This window comes from Artemia sp. Qi Xiang Cuo, chromosome 8 (genome assembly GCF_049724085.1).
Source record: "Artemia sp. Qi Xiang Cuo chromosome 8, ASM4972408v1, whole genome shotgun sequence".
Lineage (NCBI taxonomy): Eukaryota > Metazoa > Arthropoda > Branchiopoda > Anostraca > Artemiidae > Artemia > Artemia sp. Qi Xiang Cuo.
Genome location: NC_142801.1, coordinates 25,629,622 through 25,648,037, shown reverse-complemented (window position 1 = coordinate 25,648,037; position 18,416 = coordinate 25,629,622). Strand labels below are relative to the sequence as shown.

The following is an 18,416-nucleotide window of genomic DNA, read 5'->3' as shown; positions in this document are numbered from 1 at the left end:
ATTGGAGGGCAACTAGGCCCCCCTCACGCCCATCATTCCCCCAAACACATCCAATCCAAATTTTGAGATAGCCATTTTGTTCAGCGTAGTTGATTTTCAGATAGAAAACATGTTTTTGAGGAGGACAATCCCCCACAATCCTCAGGGCAAGGGTTTTAAGTTACGCCCTGGGGGCATATAAGGTTCTTATAGAAGGCGTTGTCGTAGAAACTTCAAAAAGGCTCATTTGACTGGAAATTCAAAGGGATAGTGCCCTTTTTAATAGTCGAAAGTGATTAGAATGCAACTAGGCCCCCCACGCCTATCATTCCCCCAAAAACATCCAATTTAAATTTTGAGATAGTAATTTTGCTCAGCCTAGTTGATTTCCAGATTGAAAGTATGTTTTGAGGAGGAAACTCTCCCACAACCTTCAGTGCAAGGGTTTTAAGATATGCCCTGGGGGCATATAAGGTTTTTTATAGAACATGTTGTCGTAGAAACTTCAAAAAAGGCTTGTGCGATTGGAAATTGAAAGGGATAGTGCCCTTTTTAATAGTCGAAAGTGATTGGAGGGCAACTAGCCCCCCCCCACGCCCATCATTTCCCCAATCCCATCGACCCCATAATTTGAGATAGGTACAGTGTAGTTGATTTTCAGATAGAAAAAATTTTTTTTAGGAGGACACTCCCCCGCAACCCTCAGGGAAAGGGTCTTAAGTTATGCCCTGGGGGCATATAAGGTTTTTATTGAAGGCGTTGTCATAGAAACTCCAAAAAAGGCTCATTCGATTGGAAATTCAAAGGGACAGTGCCCTTTTTAATAGTCGAAAGTGATGGTAGGGCAACTAGCCCCCCCCCACGCCCATCATTCCCCCAAACACATGCAATCAAAATTCTGAGATAGCGATTTTGTCCAGCGTAATTGATTTCCTGATAGAAAATATGTTTTTGAGGAGGACAATCCCCCACAACCTTCAGGGCAATGGTTTTAATTTATGCCCTGGGGGCTTATAAGGTTTTTTTTAGAAGGCAGTGTCGTAGAAACTTCAAGAATGGCTCATTCGATTGGAAATTAAAGGGCTAGTACCCTTTTTAATAGTCGAAAGTGATTGGAGTGCATCTAGGCCCCCCCACGCCCATTATTTCTCCAAACACATCCAATCAAAATTTTGCGATAGCCATTTTGTTAGGCGTAGTTGATTTCCAGATAGAAAACATGTTTTTGAGGAGGACAATCCCCCACAACCTTCAGGGCAATGGTTTTAAGTTATGCCCTTGGGGCTTATAAGGTTTTTATAGAAGGCATTGCCATATAAACTTCAAAAAAGGCTCAACCGATTGGAAATTCAAAGGGATAGTGCCCTTTTTAATAGTCGAAAGTGTTCGGAGGGCAACTAGCCCCCCCCCACGCCCATCATTTCCCCAAACACATCCAATAAAAATTTTGATATAGCCATTTTGTTCAGCGTAGTTGATTTCCAGATACAAAATATATTTTTGAGGATGACACTCCCCCACAATCCTCAGGGCAAGGGCTTTAAGTGATGCCCTGTGGGCCTATAAGGTTTTTATAGAAAGCGTTGTCGTAGGAACTTCAAAACACGCTCAATCGATTGGAAATTAAAGGGCTAGTGCCATTTTTAATAGTCGAAAGTGATTGGAATGCAACTAGCCCCCCCCCACGCCAATCATTTCCCCAAAAACATGCAATCAAAATTTTGATATAGCCATTTTGTTCAGCGTAGTTGATTTCCAGATACAAAATATATTTTTGAGGAGGACACTCCCCCACAATCCTCAGGGCAAGGGCTTTAAGTGATGCCCTGTGGGCCTATAAGGTTTTTATAGAAAGCGTTGTCGTAGAAACTTCAAAAAAGGCTCATTCAATTTAAAATTCAAAGGGATACTACGCATTTTAAGAGTTAAATATGATTAGAGAGGCACTAGCCCCCCCACGCCCATACCATCCCCCCCTACATACCCTACCTCGTGGTAGCTGGCGCGGTGGTTCCGTAGAGTTGATTTCCAGACAGAAAATATGTTTTTGAGGAGGACACTCCCCCACAACCCTCAGGGCAAGGGTTTTAATTTATGCCCTGGAGGCATATAAGGTTTTTATAGAAGGCATTGTCGTAGAAACTTCAAAAATGGCTCATTCGATTGGAAATTAAAGGGCTAGTACCCTTTTTAATAGTCGAAAGTGATTGGAGTGCACCTAGGCCCCCCCCCACGCCCATCATTTCTCCAAACACATCCAATCAAAATTTTGCGATAGCCATTTTGTTAGGCGTAGTTGATTTCCAGATAGAAAACATGTTTTTGAGGAGGACAATCCCCCACAACCTTCAGGGCAATGGTTTTAAGATATGCCCTTGGGGCTTATAAGGTTTTTATAGAAGGCATTGCCATATAAACTTCAAAAAAGGCTCAACAGATTGGAAATTCAAAGGGATAGTGCCCTTTTTAATAGTCGAAAGTGTTCGGAGGGCAACTAGCCCCCCCCCACGCCCATCAATTCCCCAAACACATCCAATAAAAATTTTGATATAGCCATTTTGTTCAGCGTAGTTGATTTCCAGATACAAAATATATTTTTGAGGAGGACACTCCCCCACAATCCTCAGGGCAAGGGCTTTAAGTGATGCCCTGTGGGCCTATAAGGTTTTTATAGAAAGCGTTGTCGTAGGAACTTCAAAACACGCTTAATCGATTGGAAATTAAAGGGCTAGTGCCATTTTTAATAGTCGAAAGTGATTGGAATGCAACTAGCCCCCCCCCCCACGCCAATCATTTCCCCAAAAACATGCAATCAAAATTTTGATATAGCCATTTTGTTCAGCGTAGTTGATTTCCAGATACAAAATATATTTTTGAGGAGGACACTCCCCCACAATCCTCAGGGCAAGGGCTTTAAGTGATGCCCTGTGGGCCTATAAGGTTTTTATAGAAAGCGTTGTCGTAGGAACTTCAAAACAGGCTCATTCCATTGGAAATTAAAGGGCTACTGCCCTTTTTAATGGTCGAAAGTGATTGAAGGGTAACTAGCCCCCCCCCCTCCCTACGCCCATCATTCCCCCAAATACATCCAATCAAAATTTTGAGATGGCCATTTTGTTCAGTGTAGTTGATTTTCAGATAGAAAAAATGTTTTTGAGGAAGACAATCCCCCACAACCCTCAGGGCAAGGGTTTTAAGTTATGCCCTTGGGGCATATAAGGTTTTTATAGAGGGGCGTTGTCATAGAAACTTCAAAAAAGGCTCATTCGATTGGAAATTCAAAGGGACAGTGCCCTTTTTAATAGTCGAAAGTGATGGTAGGGCAACTAGCCCCCCCCCTACGCCCATCATTCCCCCAAACACATGCAATCAAAATTCTGAGATAGCGATTTTGTCCAGCGTAATTGATTTCCTGATAGAAAACATGTTTTTGAGGAGGACAATCCCCCACAACCCTCAGGGCAAGGGTTTTAATTTATGCCCTGGGGGCATATAAGGTTTTTTTTAGAAGGCAGTGTCGTAGAAACTTCAAGAATGGCTCATTCGATTGGAAATTAAAGGGCTAGTACCCTTTTTAATAGTCGAAAGTGATTGGAGTGCAACTAGGCCCCCCCACGCCCATCATTTCTCCAAACACATCCAATCAAAATTTTGCGATAGCCATTTCGTTAGGCGTAGTTGATTTCCAGATAGAAAACATGTTTTTGAGGAGGACAATCCCCCACAACCTTCAGGGCAATGGTTTTAAGATATGCCCTTGGGGCTTATAAGGTTTTTATAGAAGGTATTGCCATATAAACTTCAAAAAAGGCTCAACCGATTGGAAATTCAAAGGGATAGTGCCCTTTTTAATAGTCGAAAGTGTTCGGAGGGCAACTAGCCCCCCCCCCCACGCCCATCAATTCCCCAAACACATCCAATAAAAATTTTGATATAGCCATTTTGTTCAGCGTAGTTGATTTCCAGATACAAAATATATTTTTGAGGAGGACACTCCCCCACAATCCTCAGGGCAAGGGCTTTAAGTGATGCCCTGTGGGCCTATAAGGTTTTTATAGAAAGCGTTGTCGTAGGAACTTCAAAACAGGCTCAATCGATTGGAAATTAAAGGGCTAGTGCCATTTTTAATAGTCGACAGTGATTGGAGTGCAACTAGCCCCCCCCCCGCCACGCCAATCATTTCCCCAAACACATCCAATCAAAATTTTGAGATAGCCATTTTGTTCGGCGTAGTTGATTTCCAGATAGAAAATATATTTTTAAAGAGGACACTCCCCCACAACCTGTGCCCTGGGGGTATATAAGGTTTTTATAGAAGGCGTTGTTGTAAAAACTTCAAAAAAGGCTCATTTGATTGGAAATTCAAAGGGCTAGTGCCCTTTTTAATAGTCGAAAGTGATTGGAGGGCAACTAGCCCCCCCCCACGCCCATCATTCCCCCAAACACCGCCAATCGAAATTTTGAGATAGCCATTTTGTTCAGCGTAGTTGATTTCCAGATAGAAAATATGTTTTGAGGAGGAAAATCTCCCACAACCATCAGGGCAAGGGTTTTAAGATATACCCTGGGGGCATATAAGCCCCAATGGCACGCCCATCATTTCTCCAAACACATCCAATCAAAATTTTGTGATAGCCATTTTGTTAGGCATAGTTGATTTCCAGATAGAAAATATGTTTTTGAGGAGGACACTCCCCCAAAACCTTCAGGGCAATGGTTTTAAGATATGCCCTTCGGGCTTATAAGGTTTTTATAGAAGGCGTTGTCGTAGAAACTTCAAAAAAGGCTCATTGGATTGGAAATTCAAAAAGCTAGTGCCCTTTTTAATAGTCAAAAGTTCTTAGAGGGCAACTAGCCCCCTCCCCCCCCCCCGGCCCATTATTCCCCTAAACACATCCAATAAAAATTTTGAGATAGCCATTTTGTTCAGCGTAGTTGATTTCAAGATAGAAAATATATTTTTGAGGAAGACACTCCCCACAACCCTCAGGGCAAGGGTTTTAAGTTATGCCCTGGGGGCATATAAGGTTTTTATAGAAGGCGTTGTCGTAGAAACTTCAAGACAGGCTCATTCGATTTGAAATTCAAAGGAATAGTGCCCTTTTTAATAGTCGAAAGTGATTGGAGGGCAACTAGCCCCCCCCCCACGCCCATCATTCCGCCAAACACATCCAATCAAAATTTTGAGATAGCTATTTTGTTCAGCGAAGTTGATTTCCTGATAGAAAATATGTTTCTGAGGAGGACAATCCCCTACAATCCTCAGGGCAAGGGTTTTAAATTATGCCCTGTGGGCATATATTGTTTTTATAGAAGGCGTTGCCGTGGAAAGATCAAGAAAGGCTAATTCGATTGGAAATTCAAAGGAATAGTTGTCGTAGAAACCTCAAAAAAGGCTCATTCGATTGGAAATTCAAAGGGATAGTGCCCTTTTTAATAGTCGAAAGTGATTGGAGGGCAACTAGCCCCCAACCCCCCCCCCCCATACCCATTTTTTTCAGCGCAGTTGATTTTCAGATAGAAAACCTGTTTTTGAGGAGGAGATCTCCCAAAACCCTTAGGGCAAGGGTTTAAGTTATGCCCTGGGGGCATAATAAAGGCCCCACGGCTCCAATGTTTTATTATTTATTTAATTTTTTCCTAGAGGCAATTCATATGGAAGGGGTCGTCGTAAAAACTTCAAAGGGGACTCATTCGATCTGAAATCGAGAGTTCTAGTCCCCTTTTTCATAGTCAAAAAATGATTGGAGGACATCTAGACCCCCCCCAAGCCCATCATTCCTCCAAACACATCAAATCAAAATTTTGAGATAGCCATTTTGTTCACCGTAGTTGATTTCCAGATACAAAACATATTTTTGAGGAAGACACTCCCCCACAACCCTCAGGGTAAGGTTAAAACCTCAGGGTAAACCTCAGGGTAAAGTTATGTCCTGGGGGCATATAAGGTTTTTATTGAAGTCGTTGTCGTAGAAACTTCAAAACAGGCTCATTCTATTGGAAATTAAAGGGCTAGTGCCCTTTTTAATAGTCAAAAGTGATTGAAGTGCAACTAGCCCCCCCTCCACCCCCACGCCCATCATTTCCCCAAACACATCCAATCAAAATTTTAGATAGCCATTTTGTTCAGCGTAGTTAATTTCCAGATAGAAAATATTTTTGAGGAGAACCTTCCCCCACAACCCTCACGGCAAGGGTATTAAGTTATGCCCTTGGGGTATATACATTTTATATAGACGGCGTTGTCTTAGAAACTTAAAAAAAGGCTCATTCGATTGGTAATTCAAAAGGATAGTGCCCTTTTTAATAGTCGATATTGATTGGATGGCAGCTAGCCCCCCCCCATGCCCATCATTTCCCTAAACACATCCAATAACAACTTTGAGATAGCCATTTTGTTCAGCGTAGTTGATTTCCAGATAGAAAGTACTTTTTTGAGGAGGACACTCCCCCACAACCCTCAGGGCAAGGGTTTTAAGTTATGCCCTTGGGGTATATAAGGTTTTTATAGAAGTCCTTGTCGTAAAAACTTCAAAACAGGCTCATTCGATTGAAAATTAAAGGGCTAGTGCCCTTTTTAATAGTCCAAAGTGATTGGAATGTAGCTAGCCCCCACCCACGCCCATCATTTCCCCAAACACATCCAATCAAAATTTTGAGATAGCCATTTTGTTCAGTGTAGTTGATTTCCAGATAGAAAATATGTTTTGAGGAGGAAACTCCCCCATAACCTTCAGGGCAAGGGTTTAAAGATATGCCCTGGGTGCATATAAGGTTTTTTATAGAAGGTATTGTCGTAGAAACTTCAAAAAAGGCTCGTGCGATTGGAAATTCAAAGGGATAGTGCCCTTTTTAATAGTCGAAAGTGATTGGAGGGCAACTAGCCCCCCCACGCCCATTATTCCCCCAAATACATCCAATCAAAATTTTGAGATAGCCATTTTGTTTAGCGTAGTTGAGTTTCAGACAGAAAACATGTTTTTGAGGAGGACAATCTCCCACAACCCTCAGGGCAAGGGTTTTAACTTATGCCCTTGGGGCATATAAGGTTTTTATAGAAGGCGTTGTCATAAAAACTTCAAAGAATGATCATTCGATTGGAAATTCAAAGGGACAGTGTCCTTTTTAATAGTCGAAAGTGATGGGAGGGCAACTAGCCCCCCCACACCCATCCTTCCCCCAAACACATCCGATCAAAATTTTGAGATAGCGATTTTGTCCAGCGTAGTTTATTTCCTGATAGAAAATATGTTTTTGAGGAGGACCATCCCCCAAAACCCTCAGGGCAAGGGTTTTAAGTTATGCCCTTGGGGCATATAAGGTTTTTATAGAAGACGTTTTCATAGAAATTTCAAAAAAGGCTCATTCGATTCGAAATTCAAAGGGATAGTGCCCTTTTTAATAGTCAAAAGTGATTGGAGGGCAACTAGCCCCCCCCCCCCACGCCCATCATTCCCCCAAACACATCCAATCAAAATTTTGAGATAGCCATTTTGTTAAGCTTAGTTGATTTCCAGATAGAAAATACGTTTTTGAGGAGGACAATCCCCCACAATCCTCAAGGCAAGGGTTTCAAGTTATGCCCTGTGGGCATATACTGTTTTTATTGTTTTAAACTTCAAGTTTTAAACTGTTTTAAACTTCAAGAAAGGCCAATTCGATTGAAAATTCAATGGGATAGTTGTCGTAGAAACCTCAAAAAAGGTTCATTCGATTGGAAATTTAAAGGGATAGTGCCCTTTTTAATAGTCGAAAGTGATTGGAGGGCACCTTGCCCCCGCCCCCCCCCCCATACCCATTTTGTTCAGCGCAGTTGATTTTCAGAGAGAAAACCTGTTTTTGAGGAGGACAATCCCCCAAAACCCTTAGGGCAAGGGTTTTAAGTTATGCCCTGGGGGCATAATAAAGGCCCCACGGCTCCAATGTTTTATTATTTATTTATTTTTTTCCTAGAGGCACTTCATATGGAAGGGGTCGTCGTAAAAAATTCAAAGGGGGCTCATTAAATTGGAAATCGAGAGTTCTAGTGCCCTTTTTAATAGTAAAAAATAACTAGACCCCCCCCCATGTCCATCATTCCCCCAAACACATCCAATCAAAATTTTTAGATAGCCATTTTGTTCACCGTAGTTGATTTCCAGATACAAAATATATTTTTGAGGAAGACACTCCCCCACAACCCTCAGGGTAAGGTTTTAAGTTATGCCCTTGGGGCTTAACTTAACTTAACTTAAGGTTTTTATAGAAGGTGTTGTCATAAAAACTTCAAGACAAGCTCATTCGATTGGAAATTCAAAGAGTTAGTGCCCGTTCGAACGGTCAGAAGGAATTGAGGGGGGTCACTTAGCGCCCCCATGCTCATCATTCCCCCTAACACATCCAATCAAAAATTTGAGATAGCTATTTTGAACAGCGTAGTTGATTTCCAGATAGAAAGTATATTTTTGAGGAGGACACTCCCTCACAACCCTCAGGGCAAGGGTTTTAAGTTATGCCCTAGGGGCATATAAGGTTTTTATAGAAGGCGTTTTCGAAGAAACTTCAATACCGGCTCATTCGATTGTAAATTAAAGGGCTAATGCCCTTTTTAATAGTCAAAAGTGATTGGAGGGCAACTAGCCCCTCCCCCCACGCCCATCATTTCCCCAAACACATCCAATCAAAATTTTGAGATAGCCATTTTGTTCAGCTTAGTTGATTTTCAGATAGAAAATACGCTTTTGAGGAGGACACTTCCCCACAACCTTCAGGGCAAGGGTCTTAAGTAATGCCCTGGGGGCATATAAGGTTTTTATAGAAGGCGTTGTCGTAGAAACTTCAAAAAAGGCTCATTGGATTGGAAATTCAAAAAGCTAGTGCCATTTTTAATAGTCAAAAGTTATTAGAGGGCAACTAGCCCCCCCCCCCCGGCCCATTATTCCCCCAAACACCTCCAATCAAAGTTTTGAAATAGCCATTTTGTTCAGCGTAGTTGATTTCAAGATGGAAAATATATTTTTGAGGAAGATACTCCCCACAACCTTCAGGGCAAGGGTTTTATGTTATGCCCTCGGGGCATATAAGGTTTTTATAGAAGGCGTTGTCGTAGAAAATTCAAGACAGGCTCATTCGATTGTAAATTAAAGAGCTTGTGCCCTTTTTAATAGTCGAAAGTGATTGGAGTGCAACTAGCCCCCCCCCCACGCCCATCATTTCCCCAAACACATCCAATCAAAATTTTGAGATAGCCATTTTGTTCAGCGTAGTTGATTTCCAGATAGAAAATATATGTTTGAGGAGGACACTCCCCCACAACCTTCAGAGCAAGGGTTTCAAGATATGCCCTTGGGGCATATAAGGTTTTTATATAATGCTTTGTAGTAGAAACTTCAAAAAAGTCTCATTCTTTTGGAAATTCAAAGGGATAGTGCTCTTTTTAATAGTCAAAAGTGATTTGAGGGCAACTAGTCCCCCCCCCCCCAACGCCCATCATTCCCTCACACACATGCAATCAAAATTTTGAGAGGCCATTTTGTTCAGCGTAGTTGATTTTCAGATAGAAAACATGTTTTTCAGGAGGACAATCCCCCAAAACCCTCAGGGCAGGGTTTAAAGTTATGCCCTGGGGGCATATTAGGTTCTTATAGAAGGCGTTGTCATAGAAACTTCACAAAAGGCTCATTCGATTGGAAATTCAAAGGGATAGTGCCCTTTTTAATAGTCGAAAGTGATTGGATGGCAACTAGCCCCCCCCCCGCCCATCATTCCCCCAAACACATCCAATCAAAATTCCCCACAATCCCCCACAATCCTCAGGGCAAGGGTTTTAAGTTATGGCCTGGGGGCCTATAAGGTTTTTATAGAAGGCGTTGTCGTAGAAACTTCAAAAAAAGCTCATTCGATTGGAAAATCAAAAAGCTAGTGCCCTTTTTAACAGTCAAAAGTGATTAGAGGGCAACTAGCCCCCCCCCCCGCCCATTATTCCCCCAAACACATCTAATCAAAATTTTGAGATAGCTATTTTGTTCAGCGTAGCTGATTTCCAGATAGAAAATAGATTTTTGAGGAGGACACAACCCCACAACCCTCAGGGCAAGGGTTTTAAGTTATGCCCTAGGGGCATATAAGGTTTTTATAGAAGGCGTTCTCGTAAAAACTTCAAGACAGGCTAATTCGATTGGAAATTAAAGGGCTGGTGCCCTTTTTAATAGTAAAAAGTGATTGGAGTGCAGCTAGCCCCCCCCATGCCCATCATTTCCCAGAAACACATCCACTCAAAATTTTGAGCTTGCCATTCTTTTTAGCGTAGTTGTTTTCCTGATATAAAATATATTTTTGAGGAGTACCTTCCCCCACAACCACCAGGTCAAGGGTTTTAAGATATGCCATGGGGGCATAAACGGTTTTTACAGAAGGTGTTGTTATATAAACTTCAAAACAGGCTCATTTTATTGGAAATTCAAAGGGAGAGTGCCCTTTATAATATTCGAACGTGATTGGAGGGCAACTAGCCCCCCCTACGCCCATCATTCCCTCAAAAACATGCAATCAAAATTTTTAGAGAGCAATTTTGTTCAGCGTAGTTGATTTCCAGATAGAAAACATGTTTTTGAGGAGGACAATCCCCCACAACCCTCGGGGCAAGGGTTTTAAGTTATGCCTTAGGGGCATATTAGGTTCTTATACAAGGCGTTGTCATAGAAACTTCAGAAAAGGCTCATTCGATTGGAAATTCAAAGGGATAGTGCCCGTTTTAATAGTCGAAACTGATTAGAGGGCAACTAGCCCCCCCCCCACGCCCATCATTCCCCCAAACGCATCCAATCAAAATAAACTTCAAAAAAGGCTCATTCGATTGGAAATTCAAAGGGATAGTGCCTTTTTCATAGTCAAAAGTGATTGGAGGGCAGCTAGCCCCCCCCCCACGCCCTTTATTTCCCCAAACACATCTAATCAAAATTTTGAGATAGCCATTTTGTTCAGCGTAGTTGATTTCCTGATAGAAAATATGTTTTCGAGGAGGATAATACCCCACAATCCTCAGGGCAAGGGTTTTAAGTTATGGCCTGGGGGCCTATAAGGTTTTTATAGAAGGCGTTGTCGTAGAAACTTCAAAAAAGGCTCATTTCATTGGAAATTAAAAGGGATAGTGCCCTTTTTAATAGTCTAAAGTGACTGGAGGGCAACAAGCCCCCCCCCACGCCCATCATTCCCCCAAACACATGCAATCAAAATTTTGAGAGAGCCATTTTGTTCAGCGTATTTGATTTTCAGATAGAAAACATGTTTTTGAGGAAGACAATCCCCAAAAACCCTCAGGGAAAGGGTTTTAAGTTATGTCCTGGGGGTATATTAGGTTCTTATACAAGGCGTTGTCATAGAAACTTCAGAAAAGGCTCATTCGATTGGAAATTCAAAGGGATAGTGCCCGTTTTAATAGTCGAAAGTGATTGGAGGGCAACTAGCCCCCTCCCCCCCCGCCCATCTTTCCCCCAAACGCATCCAATCAAAATAAACTTCAAAAAAGGCTCATTCGATTGGAAATTCAAAGGGATAGTGCCCTTTTTAATAGTCGAAAGTGATTGGAGGGGCAACTAGCCCCCCCACGCCCATCATTCCCCCAAACACATCAAATCAAAATTTTGAGATAGCCATTTTGTTCAGCGTAGTTGATTTTTAGATATAAAATATGTTTTTGAGGAGGACACTCCCCCAAAACCCTTAGGACAAGGGTTTTAAGTTATGCCCTGGAGGCATATAAGGTTTTTGTAGAAGGCGTTGTCGTAAAAACTTCAAAAAAGGCTCATTCAATTGGAAATTCAAAGGGCTAGTGCCCTTTTTAATAGTTGAAAGTGATTGGAGGGCAGCTAGTCCCCCCCCCCACGCCCATCATTCCCTCAAACACATCCAATCGAAATTTTGAGATAGCCATTTTGTTCAGCATGGTTTATTTTCAGATAGAAAATATATTTTTGTGGAGGATACTCCCCCACAACCCTCAAGGCAAGGGTTTTAAGTTATACCCTGGGGGCATATAAGGTTTTTATAGAAGGCGGTATCATAGAAACTTCAAAAAAGGCTCATTCGATTGGACATTCAAAGGGCTCGTGCTCTTTCTAATAGTCGAAAGTGATTTGAGGTCAACTAACCCCCTCTCACGCCCACCTTTTCCCCAAACACATCCAATCAAAAATTTTGAGATTGCCATTTTGTTCAGCATAGTTGATTTCCAGATAGAAAATATATTTTGAAGAGGACACTCCCCCATAACCCTTAGGGTAAGGGTTTTAAGTTTTAGGGTAAGGGTTTTTTCCTAGAGGCACTTCATATGGAAGGGGTCGTCGTAGAAACTTCAAAGGGGGCTCATTTGATTGGAAATAGAGACTTCTAGTGCCCTTTTTAATAGTCAAAAATGATTGGAGGGCAACTAGGCCCCCTGCACCAATGATTTCCGCAAACATATACAATTAAAATTTTGAGATAGCCATTTTGTTCAGCGTAGTTGATTTCCAGATAAAAAAATATATTTTTGAGAAAGAAACTCCCCTACAACCCTCGGAGCAATGGCTTTAAGTTATGGCCTGGGGGCATATAAGGTTTTTATAAAAGGCGTTGTCTTAGAAACTTCAAAACAGGCTCAATCGATTGGAAATTAAAGGGCTAATGCCTTTTTTAATAGTCGAAAGTGATTGGAGTGCAACTAACCCCTCCCCTCCCCCCGCCCATCATTTCCCCAAACAACTTCAATCAAAATTTTGACAATAGCCATTTTGTTCAGCGTAGTTGATTTCCTGATAGAAAATATATTTTTGAGGAGGACACTCCCCCACAACCTTCAGGGCAAGGGTTTTAAGTTATGCCCTGAGGGCATATAAGGTTCTTATAGAAGGGGTTTTCGTAGAAACTTCAAAAAAGGCTCAATCGATTGGAAATTCAAAGGGATAGTGCCCTTTTTAATAGTCGAAAGTGATTGGAGGGCAACTAGCCCCCCCCCCCCTCCTAACGCCTATCATTCCCCCAAACACATCTAATCAAAGTTTTGAGATAGCCATTTTATTCAGCGTATTTGATTTTCACATAGAAAATATGTTTTTGAGGAGGACACTCCCCCCCAACCCTTAGGGCAAGGGCTTTAAGTTATGCCCTGGGGGCATATAAGGTTTTTGTAGAAGGCGTTGTCGTAGAAACTTCAAAAAAGGATCATTCGATTGGAAATCCAAAGGGCTAGTGCTCTTTTTAATAGTCGAAAGTGATTGGAGGGCAACTAGCCCCCCCCCGTCCCTCATTCCCCCACACACATCCAACCAAAATTTTGAGATAGCCATTTTGTTCAAGGTAGTTGATTTTCAGACAGAAAATATGTTTTTGAGGAGAACACTCCCCCACAACCCTCAAGGCAGGGGTTTTAAGTTATACCCTAGGGGCATATAAGGTTCTTATAGAAGGTGGTGTCGAAGAAAATTCAAAAAAGGCTCATTCGATTGGAAATTCAAAGGGCTAGTGCCCTTTTTAATAGTCGAAAGTGATTTGAGGGTAACTAACCCCCCTCTAATGCCCACTTTTTCACAAACACATCCAATCAAAATTTTGAGACAGCCATTTTATTAAACGTAGTTTTAAGGTCTGGAAATTAGGTCTCTGAGGATGACAACTCCCCAACAGCCCTCAGGGCAAGGGTTGAAATTCAAGGATTCCCCAATTCTTTCATATTATTTTTTATGGAAGGGATACTCGTATAAACTATAGAGACGGCTCATTTGATTGGGAATTGAAAGTTCTTGCTCACTTTTTAAGAGTAAAAAGAGATTGGAGGGCAACTAACTCCCCCCACCCTCCTCCACTCCCTAAATGCGTCAGATAGAAAATTTTGTTAAAATAGTTGAAAGGTTAAGTAACAAAACTCTGGCGTCGACAAAACCCTCCAGGGCCCGGGGGCACGAAGGTATTCTCGTATAAACTTCATAGAGGGCTGATTTGATTGGAAATTGGAAGTTTTAGTCCAGCTCTTACGAGTCAAAATCGATCAAAGGGCAAATACCCCCCCCCCCCCCACGCCCTTTTCCCCCACCCCTCTCTTTGAACTAATTCTGTTTATACCTTAAGGATAGATGAGAGTTAGAATATTCTGGTATTAACACACACCTATTAGGCATCTGCTCTCCTCCCTAACAAGGAAAGAAACAGAGAGGGTTAGGCAGTGGCGGATCCAGGGGAGAGGCGAAGGCAACCCCCCCCCCTAACGTAGTCTAAAGTAATGTAATTTACTCAATTAACGCATGATTGCGTTAATTAAACTTACTCCTAAAACAAGGTTATCGGATCAACCTATTTTGCGCCCCCCCTCAAAATCCTGGATCTGCCCCTGGTGAAAGGGCACTATAAGTTTTAATTTGTAATTCAATGAACCCCGTTCCAAAGTTTTTATGCGACCACCTCTTCCACATAAAGTGACACTGGAAAAATAAATAAGTAGAAATACGGTTAACCCTTATGGCTCTTTACTTAGGTAACGCTATAGCATGGCTTCTGACCTAAAAAGTTGAGTAGAAATTTCAGCTTCCATTTTTATGAATATCTGAAATTATCTGAAGGGAATATGTTTGGGGAGCATATTCCACAGCTAGGAAATTTCTGCTGGGTGGAATTTAACGCGGGGGAATTATCAGCAGGAAAAGAAAATGTTCTTTGAGGGGGGAGGAATTTCCCAGGGGTGGGTTTTCCAAATGTGGATTATTCAGGGAGGGGACGACTAAACTCATTCGATAATATTCTAAATTTTACATCTGAAAGTAACGGGAATAAAGAATCAACGGAAATGCCAGAGATAGCACTTCAGGTTCCTTTAGACGATTTTGTTCGTGTCTATTGAAAAAAGACATTTTCAAAAGATAGATTAATTTCATTTGTTTTACTTTCTCTGTGGCTGCTCAATTATGCAGGTGAGGGGGGAGACTTCCCCTTACCACTGTCTCCACTAAGGTTTCAGTTTTTATCTCAAGCCTGAAAAATGAACGCAATGCGATAAAAGTATAACTCAAAATAACATATATAGAATAATATATACACATAACACGGAACAATTAATCGAAATTGTATATTATGAGTTGAGGCTCACCCAAATAATGGGCCAGGGGGCTCACCATTCCACAATCTATGAAATCCATCCTGAAATGACTGAAAATATAAAGTATTTTTGAGTATTTTAACGTCTTCCACAACTCAAACGGTCCAACATTCTACAGCCCAATGAGTCTGTCTAATCTCCTAAATCGGGAACGGAGGAGATAAGTGAAGTTCCGCCCCGTATTGGATGAGTCTCCAGCCTCACCCTCCCCCTCTCCTACTGTCTACGCTAAAGTTTTTTCCTTCTGCCAACTACGCCGCCCCCACCCCAAATACTTTATTAAGGTAAGGTTTTGTATGGGAAGAACACATAGTAAATCTATGATAATTATCCAGTTATAAGGTTAAAATACATATTCTGTGATAGATACAAAATTGCTTTGGCACATAAAATCCTATTAAGGTCAATTCCAAACAGTCGTGATTCCTTTGTGTCAGCAAGTGAAATGGTCAAAACACCCTTATTGGAGCTGTTTTTTCAATCCATTCATTGTTGCCAATCGCTGTCCACAAGTTATACAAGCTGTCTATTGTTCATATATATGGTTTTTATCAAAGAGGTAATCGTATAGACTTTGAAAAAATCCTCATTCGATTTAAATTGTAAGTTCTAGATCCGTTTTTTAAAGTAAAGAATAATCGGACAGTATGCACCCCCCCCCCCATGCAATAAAAACATTAAACTTTTTGCAATAAAAAACGAACAAAAATTAATTAAAAAAACTTTCCGAAAAATAAGTTTTCAAAGAAAAGTAAAGGCCATTTTAAACTTAAGCTCAGGAGATATGAATACCTGTTAAAATTCAAACTCAAAACTACCAGAAATTACTATTAAAGAATAAATGAAAGCCAAAAGAACAGAAATTAAATAAATAATCATAGCAAAAAACATGCAACAAGTAATAATATAAATGAATAAATAGATCATAAAACTATTAATGCTTAGATTGAATATGAAAATCATTCTCAAAACGAAAAAAAAAATATTTTGGTACTAAAATATAAATGAAATTTAAAACGAACAGAAATTAAATAAACAATCAATGCGAACAAATATACAATATATATTAATGTAAATGAATAAAGAAATCTTAAAACGATTGAAACTTAAATTGAATATGCAAATTAAATTTGAATCGAATAAAAATAACTACAAACAAGAGTTTGGGTATCGCCTCACTGCAGAAGCCTAAAACCTACTGCGTCATTGGCGCTTTACTGAAAATGAATAATATTACAAATGTTTTCTTTTGTACTTAATATTGAAAATAAATATTAAAATTACAGTCAAATTTTGAACTGATGAGCTTTCAGCAATTAATATCATTATGCATCAAATATTCAGGTTAATTTATTAGTTCTTTCCATGCCTGGTCAAGACAAATATAGCTTAACTACAAACAAAATTTGGATACTGCCCCCTTCTTGAACTGTAAAAACCTAAAGCCTTCTGCGTCATTGGCGCTTCACTGAAAACGAATTAGTATTATATTACAAATTTATTCTTTTCCAGTTCTTATAGCATTGAAAATGAAAATGAAAATTACAGTGAAAACAAAATCTTGAACGGATGGATCTTTCAACAGTTAATATCATTATATATCTAATATTCAATTTGATTTTTTTTATACTTTCCAAGACTCATATAGTTTTCAGTAAGGCTCGAATGACGCAGTAGGTTTTGGGCCAACGGGGGGGGGGGAATAAGTGCCCTCCAATCACTTTTGACTATTAAAAAGGGCACTAGCCCTTTAAATTTTCTATCGAATGAGCCTGTTTTGAGGTTTCTATGGCAACGCCTTCTATAAAAACCTTATTTATCCATAGGGCATAACTTAAAACCCTTGCCCTGAGGGTTGTGGGGGAGTGTCCTCCTCAGAAACATATTTTCTATCTGGAAATCAACTAGCCTACGCTAACCGAATGGTGATTAGTAAAAGTGATTAGTGATATTTTTTGCTGTTGTTGTTGTTTAGACCAGGGCACTTCGTATCGAAGGAGTTGTCGTGGGAACTTCAAAAGGGGTTCATTCGATTGAAAATCGAAAGGGCTGATGTCCTTTTTAATAGTTGAAAGTGATTGGAGGGCAACTAATCCCCCTTCCGCTCCCATCTTCTAACGCCCACCTTCCAATTCGCCCATTATATTAAAAAACTAAATGTTGCCTTAAGATTAAATCAAAATGCACTGTGCTAATGCTAATTCCTAATAAGACATCTCAGCAGTATACCAAGAACGACTGAGGGTATTATGTTCAAACTTTTGGGGCTACTTCTGCTCTTAAAATTTAACCAAATCAAAATTGCATAAGTGTATCCAAGCTGTTTTTACTTTTATAAATTTAATAAATCAAATAATACTAACATTTTGATTACTAAAAATCAGTATATGTATATTAAACTGACAATGCACATTCATTTGTATTTTTCACTAAATTGCAAATTTTTTTCTGGCCTTGGGAAGGCATAAGGGTTTTGCGCCCAACTTATGTTAATTTCTGCTCGTTTTGAGTTTGAATCGGCTAATTATTGTAATTTGTGTTCGTATTGGGTTTCATTTATTTACCGATGCTGATTTGTGGTCGTTTTACGCTTGGTAGACTATTTGATTTTATTTTGTTCGGGGGTGGGGGGTTGTTACAAAAAAGCTTTAAAGGCGCATCCAAAATTTATTTATGTACATTTTTGTTACATTCTATGAGTCGGGCAAAAATATGCTTTTAGGGGGGGGGCTCAAATCCTGACCCCACTCCCCCATGTATACGGCCTTGACCTTATATATCTTAAAAATAAAAAAAAAATCGATATTTAATTTTTAATGAAAAAGGCTTCTGGATAAAGTTTATACAGTTATTGGTTTTAGTGGCTGCCAGGTTTAAAAATAAGAAACATTGGTGAAAAATTAGGAAAACATGATCTAAAAACCTATCACGCCAAGCAACATAAGAAGGTGTATCTTTCTTTTGAAGATTTAGTTGTCTCTGACAATTAAAAAATTGTCAAAGGTTGAATTATTTTTACGAAAGAAAAGCCTTGTCAAATTTTACAAATTAGTCTTGCTTATTTATTTTCGCTGGTCAACTTGGCAACACTGACGAAAATGTGATGCTACCTTAAAAACTTGGGCGCAACGTGTTGCTAATTTCTTGAAAATAAGGATTAATTAGATATAAAAATGAAAGATTGCAGTGGAATATTTATATTTCTTGACTGAGGGCTTGTTACACAAATATCATTTGACACGATCCTATGCACTACTTATTTCCTATCTTTTAAGTAAGGGACCCAATTTGCTCATTTAGTATATTTGCTTAATATATAAAATTAATAATAATA

General features: G+C 40.1%; 1 protein-coding gene across 1 annotated transcript in view; it reads left to right on the top strand.

The window, feature by feature from the left end:
• Positions 1-18,416, top strand: part of LOC148949275 (unc-112-related protein-like) — a 50,127-nt gene that overhangs the window by 8,680 nt on the left and 23,031 nt on the right.